The sequence below is a fragment of the Aythya marila genome (genome assembly GCF_965140915.1).
Source record: "Aythya marila genome assembly, chromosome: 9".
Taxonomy (NCBI): domain Eukaryota; kingdom Metazoa; phylum Chordata; class Aves; order Anseriformes; family Anatidae; genus Aythya; species Aythya marila.
Window position 1 is genome coordinate 7,918,938 of NC_139050.1, and position 6,114 is coordinate 7,925,051.

The 6,114-nt window shown below is 51.9% G+C and overlaps 1 long non-coding RNA gene across 1 annotated transcript; it reads left to right on the top strand.

Annotated features, from left to right (window-relative positions):
• The first annotated feature begins 608 nt into the window (after positions 1-608).
• On the top strand, positions 609-3,657 carry LOC309881321. The gene is made up of 3 exons (XR_014318113.1): positions 609-627; positions 3,134-3,178; positions 3,473-3,657. It is a non-coding gene; the product is annotated as an uncharacterized lncRNA (long non-coding RNA).
• Positions 3,658-6,114: the final 2,457 nt, after the last annotated feature.

Here is a 6,114-nt window from a genome sequence, read left to right on the forward strand (position 1 = left end):
TCATTCATCAGTGCCTTCCTCTCATTATCAGGCACATGGGGTTGCCTGGACCTGTTTTCCCTGTGTGTCTTTTTTACAGCTCCTTCAACAATAGGGATCTGGTCCTGATGGAGATATTTTAGGAGCCACCATGATAGAAAAAAACTGTATCAAAGTATTTCTCTTTAATTTAAGCAAGGTTAATTTAATTACTAGCTTACATAATTAAGTCTAACCAAATGAATATTACATCATAAGAAGCAATAAGATTCCATACTGCAAGGATAAGAGGCAAACAAACCAACCCTGCCTTTCATGCGGAAGATGCTATCTGGCATTTACATAGATATTGTACACGTAATTAAAGCCATCCTTAATGTGTAATGCTATTATTACAATCCTTGCTATTCTGTAGCAGTTGCTAGATCTTATAATGAACAAGTGGAAAAATATCCCAGGGAATACAGAAAGCATTACAGTGACTTTGCAGGCAATGACTGTGTTAAAGGAAACCCCACGAGTGTCTTTGTGTTTTTGCAGGGGGAAAAAAATCCCACCTTGTTATGGGCTGTCAGGATGAGTGCCATTTTACATCACAAAGCTGCTGATGGTGGAACAGCCTGGGCGCCGCGCACAGAAAGCTCGCAGGTGAGTAAGCCGGCTGGCTCTTTCAGCAGCACAAGTACAGCGTGTTTTCAAATTCCCCGTGCTGCTTGACTGAGCCGCAGGGTCAGGGAGAGGTGAGCGGCTGCTCTAGACAGCCCTGCATGAGCTGCCCTCCCAGAGGTACCGCGCTTGGCTGCGCAGCGTGGCAGAACTGTGCAGCAGTCGGCTGTCCTGGGTTGGACGTGCCGGAGGGCTGTCTTTCTGCTTGAATGCGGCTACTTGCAAATGTTCTGCTGCTTCGTTCCTCCGCAGCCCTGTTTTCAGGACCCTGTCAAGGTCAAGGCTGTTAATGGATGGGGCTGTGAGTGCAAGTCTTCCTTTCAGCCTGTGATGTCCATGGTACAGGGGCGATTATTTATGACATGCTTGTGCAGTACCTAATGCATTGAAACATCGCTTTCCTCAGTACTTGCAACCTGCCTAGGAGCCACGCAGCCCATGTGTCCCTCATGCATCTGTTGGCCCTGCTGCCTGTTTCCCAGGGTCCCCAAGTGGGCAGCTGTGCTACCCTAGCCTTGTGGCTTGCACCCCAGCTACTGTTCAGAGGGAGCAGCTGGCACAGTTGATGCTGGGGGTTAAGGCCAGCTTCTAGGGCTCCCTTAAGCCAGCCCTTCCTTTTCGCATAGGCAGGAGGTGAGCACCTGCCTTCCAGCAGCGCCAGCGCCCAGAAATGCTTTTGTCAACCTTGCTGACAGAGAGACCTTGAGGGTGGGCGCTATCCTGCACCTGTAACAGAGGATGCCTCCCCACTACCTCAGGTACCCCTGCTCTGTTCTGTGCAGTTTTCTATTCTGGTTCCAGCACCGCTCAAGTTGGGTATAGCCAGATAAGGAAACAGCTCAGCAATGTTCAGTTGAATGAAGTGTTGCACATAGAACTGCACAGAACTCACACCATTTCCATCAGCAGCTTGCCAGGAAATGAACGAGTGCATCTGTGCAAAACCCAAGTTCAGAAGGATTTTCACACATGAGGACAGATTTGGTACAGCTGCAGAAGGACGTGTGGAGTTGTATGTTCTAGGCATCTGCTTTACAGTCTTTGAAGTGCTGTGTTAGGGACAGCTCATCTGGGTCAGGATGGTGGAATTTGCTCCTTGGCAGGAAGCTTGCCATCTGATCATCTGTGTAGGTGTTTCTCATCTTAATGATGTATCCGTAGAGCTTTTAAGTCAGTCTTGTGTTCAGATAGCATCTAGATAAGCCTTTCCAAATTCAGGAAATGCCCACAGCAGGATTTGACTTCAATGGTTAGAGGAACCATAAATTCGAAGATCTCCCTTCAACCTGCTTGCAGTAAGATCTGAGGGGCCTGCCCCAGGTGAATGCCATGGACAGGATGAGTGGGACTGTTAAGGACAGACTGCTGACCAAAGCTGTAAAGGGCAAAGATCCCCTCACACAAGGCAAGCATTTGGGAGTAACAGGCCCACTTGCCCTGTGTTTCCCTGCCCAGGACACGTGGCTGCCAGGAGGGCTGTGTGGCTCAGACCCCCTGCTCTGCCCACAGCTTGGTCTTGGCTCTCCCCACTGCCTGAGGGCTACTGCTCCCACTGACTTCTCTGCCCCCATGAAGGCAGAAAGCCGAGCGCTGCCGAGCCCCGTGCAGGCAGTCACCCTGTGCTGGCCGTGGGGAGCTCTCGGTGCTGCTGCCAGAAGCTGGTTGTAACATGTGGAGAGAGAGAGGGGTGTTTGCATTGGGTTTTCTTGCAGGATTCCAGGTCTTTGAAGCAATGTTCATAAAAGAAAATATCAATCTTTAAAAAAAAATACATGTAAGCAATTGTAGTTTATTTTTTTTGCCTTAATGGTTGCATGAAAAAAATATTTAAAAATGGGATGCAGCTGTAACCTAACAGGCAGAAATTAACTAAAAATCTGTATGAAAATTCTTCCTTCCAAATTTATATAATCTATAAGTGCTAGGTATTGACAACATGTCCTCAGTGCTTAAATTCAAGAGCATGATACTGCTTTTTCCTTCAAACAGTGTTATAACAATATTGTAACTGTACTCAGTACTGTTACATGATGAGAATTAGGCAAGTGCAGACAAGCAAGAAACACTGAACAACACTAAGGCAATTCCTTGTCGATTTCAGAGGATCATCAGGACATTCTCATTTCTTATCAGGAAAATATGTAAATAGCTCCTGGGGCCTTGCTCAGATAATGAGACAAGGTCAATTTCAGTAAGCTGCCTTCCAGGAAAATTGCCCTCCTCAAGGTGTCTAATGAGAGTAAAAAGAAAAAGCAAGAAGAATAGAAGGCAGTGATAGATAGTGATGAGAATACAAAGGATACTTGGAACTGGTGAGGGAGAGGCATAGGATTGTTGTATCAGAAGAATACTAAATGAGCTGATAACTGACAATGAGGCAAGAGGAAACGTGTGGTCAGGAGCTTAGTGTGCTGGGCAGATGAGCTGCCTGCAGCCTGAAAAGACCAGCTGTGCTAGTGGACGTTCAAAGATTTCTTCACTTTCACAGGCAAGAGAAAACACAACGGAGGGAGTCAGCCTTGTCCCCCAGCAGGTGAGTGCTTATTTCCACCTTTCCAGGCCCCGCTTTGGTGCCGCAGCTGTGCTCGGTGCCTGCCCTACAGCCCCCACTAAGAGAGCACCGTCTGCACAAGGACGGAGGAGGGTGGAAGCAGGGAAGTCTTGTCCATGTCCTGTAGGTGGGAATGGGATGTCTGGATTAGGATCTGCCGTAGGAACATCTGGCTGAAAACGAGAGCCAGCAGCACCTTCACTGCTGGTTGTTCTCTGCCTTTAACTTGGCACGCGAGCTCCCTTGGTATAGGTGAATTGTTCTGTTTCATACCAGGGTGTCGAAAGGAAGCAGTGTGCTTTCAGAGCATGGTTTAACCTACAGATGCCACAAAAGCTGCTGGAAAAATGCTGCCAAGAGTCAGTCCTGGAGAGACACCTCAGTCAAAATCCATGAATTTTGCTATGGATATAAACTCCAAAGCACCAGAAGTCTCTGAGACAGACTGAAGTGCAAGACACTTGATGAAGTCTGGAACAGAATTGTCTCTCCTACTTGTTCCTTCCCAGCTGCTTGTAGGGTTTTCATCACAGCTGCTCTGGATTTATATAGCTGTTAGGATGGGTGTCTGTATTTAGATTATTAAGCAACCACTTCCAGACACAGAAGCGATTGCTGGCTCATCGCTGCTGGAAGAAACCAGCAGGATATATTATTTTTCCCTTAAGAAGGCAGTTGTTGAGGAGAGGTCACGAGTACATCGGGGGAAGCAGTACGAAGCTCTGTGCTGGTGGCGATCCCCGCGGGCTGTTGTTGCCCTTCCCGGGGCCGCGCAGCTCGGGGCCGGGGCAACGACGCGAGGTGAGAAACGCCCGGGGGGCAAGTGCCGGGTGCCCGGCTTCGACCTGCGAGGAGCCGGCCGCCTCCAGATGCCGCTCGGGCCGGGCCTGCAGGGGGAGGAGTGGGAGGAGGAGAGGGCTGAGCCGAGCCGTGCCGAGCCGAGCCGCCCCCGGTGGGCCGGGCCGTGCCCGCCCTGTCGGTGCGAGCCTGCGGGAGCCGCCGCCAGCGGAGCCGGGTAGGGACGCGGCCGCTTCGCTTCTGCCCCTTCGCCCCTTTCCTTCCCTCCCCACGGCCCCGGCCCCGGCCCCGGCCCCGAGCTGCGGCTGCCCCGGCTCGCTGCGGCCCCTGGGGGCTCGGCGCTGCCTCCCGAAGCGCCGGGGGAGAGCCTCGGGCGGGTGCGCTGCGGGCAGCTCCGCGGCACCTCCGGCTGCTGGGCTGGGGCAGCCCGGGCACAGCCTGGGGGCAGCCCGGGCACAGCCCGGGCACAGCTTGGGGGCAGCCCGGGCACAGCCGGCCCCCTGCCCGCTCGGGGAAGCCGGCCGGGCGGCCGCCCGCTGCGCCGTGCCCGGGGAGGTGACGGCCCCGTCCCTGGGGGGCGTTTTGGGGCTCTCCCCTCGTGGGACTCGGGAGGAGGGGGGTGAGGAGAACGGGTGGGATGGAGGAAGGGTGGCTGGTGGAGGATCGGAAAGGAACCAGAGACAAAGCGAGCTGTAGAGCGCCAGCAAGACGTGAGCGCAGAGGCTGGTTTGCCCGGGAAGCTGCCGGCCCGGGCTGGGGACGCGGGGCTGAGGCTCTCGCCCGCTGCCTCCAGCCTGTGGCCGGCTGCTCGGGCTGTGGGTGAGAGGTCGCCAATTAAACCGCATTTCAGCTTTTTTTCCTTAAATACTTTCCACGTGTGCAGTCCTGAACTGTAACCTCAAGTTTCTGAATAAGAGTGAGTGTTGTCTGTCTGCTGTACCAAGGTGTTTTCTCCAGCTGTAATTAATCACCGTGTTTTTCCCTCCCCATTAAGCTGCTCACTTGGAGCACTGACACAGTCAGCGAGTGTCCTGTTGTACGCTAGACCCGAGGTATTTCCAGTTTCAGGCTATTGTGTTTTATTGGCAAGTGCAACGTGCTGGAGGTCACTTGGGGCAGTGACCTGCTAAAAGCAGGAGCGGACTGGGAGGGGTCTGATAAGAGCGGAGCCTTCACTGCATACGCGTACGTGTACTTGGGTTTGCTTCTTGCAGACATATCCTGTAAGAGAGCTCAGAAAACTGCTGAGGCCCTACGGGCTATACATTGCCCTCAGGTCAGAATCTACACTAAATGTTCGCGTGCCATGTTCCAGTAATAGCTGCTGTACGTTTTTTGCAGAGGTCAGGGCGATGCAGAACATTTCCTGGTGAGCTCAGTCCCTGTTGGCAATAAGTGTGGATGGGTATTGGAGCTGAGATGCTGGAGAGGGGAAGAAATGGAGAAGCAACAGCTAAATACTTGCAATTCCCAAGCGTGGGAAGAGTCTGGCAGCTTCAGGGTCTGGCTTCTGTTGTTGGAGCCTCTGGTGTCCTGGATCATCTTCAGCAGAGGTGATCTCAAAGGGCCCCAGAAGTGGTGAGGCATAGATCTGATCACCAACTGGATTGTTTTGCAGAACATTTTAAAGCAAGGCATATGACTTTTGTCAACACTAGTAGTACATCTATGGTTCAGTTTTGAATGTTTTGACTTTGATGGCATTGACTCAAGTGCAGACCAGCCTCCTTGGCTGGGTGGTGACCAAGGAGGTTGGTGCAAAGTGGGCCCTGGCCCCCCTGCACCACTGCAGAAAGAAATTAAAAAATGAAGAGAAGATAGTAGATCTTGTGGTAGTTTTTGGTGGTATTTTTAGAAATAAAAGACTTGGCAGAGTAAGTGCTTTAGTGGACAGACTTTTTCCTTATTAACGCCACAGTTGTCAGGAGAAAAACCTCTTGAAGGGTATTTTGAGCAGCTCTGGGTAGCAGCTCGTAAGATCCAAAGTTCACGGAGGGCTGAGAAACAAATGCAGTTGATCTTGCCTGCTTCTTGCCTTGACAGCATCCATGAGTGAAGCGCCCACAGCCACGTCATCCTGGTGTGGTGCTTCCTTCCCTGTGAGCCGGAGCCCTGCACAA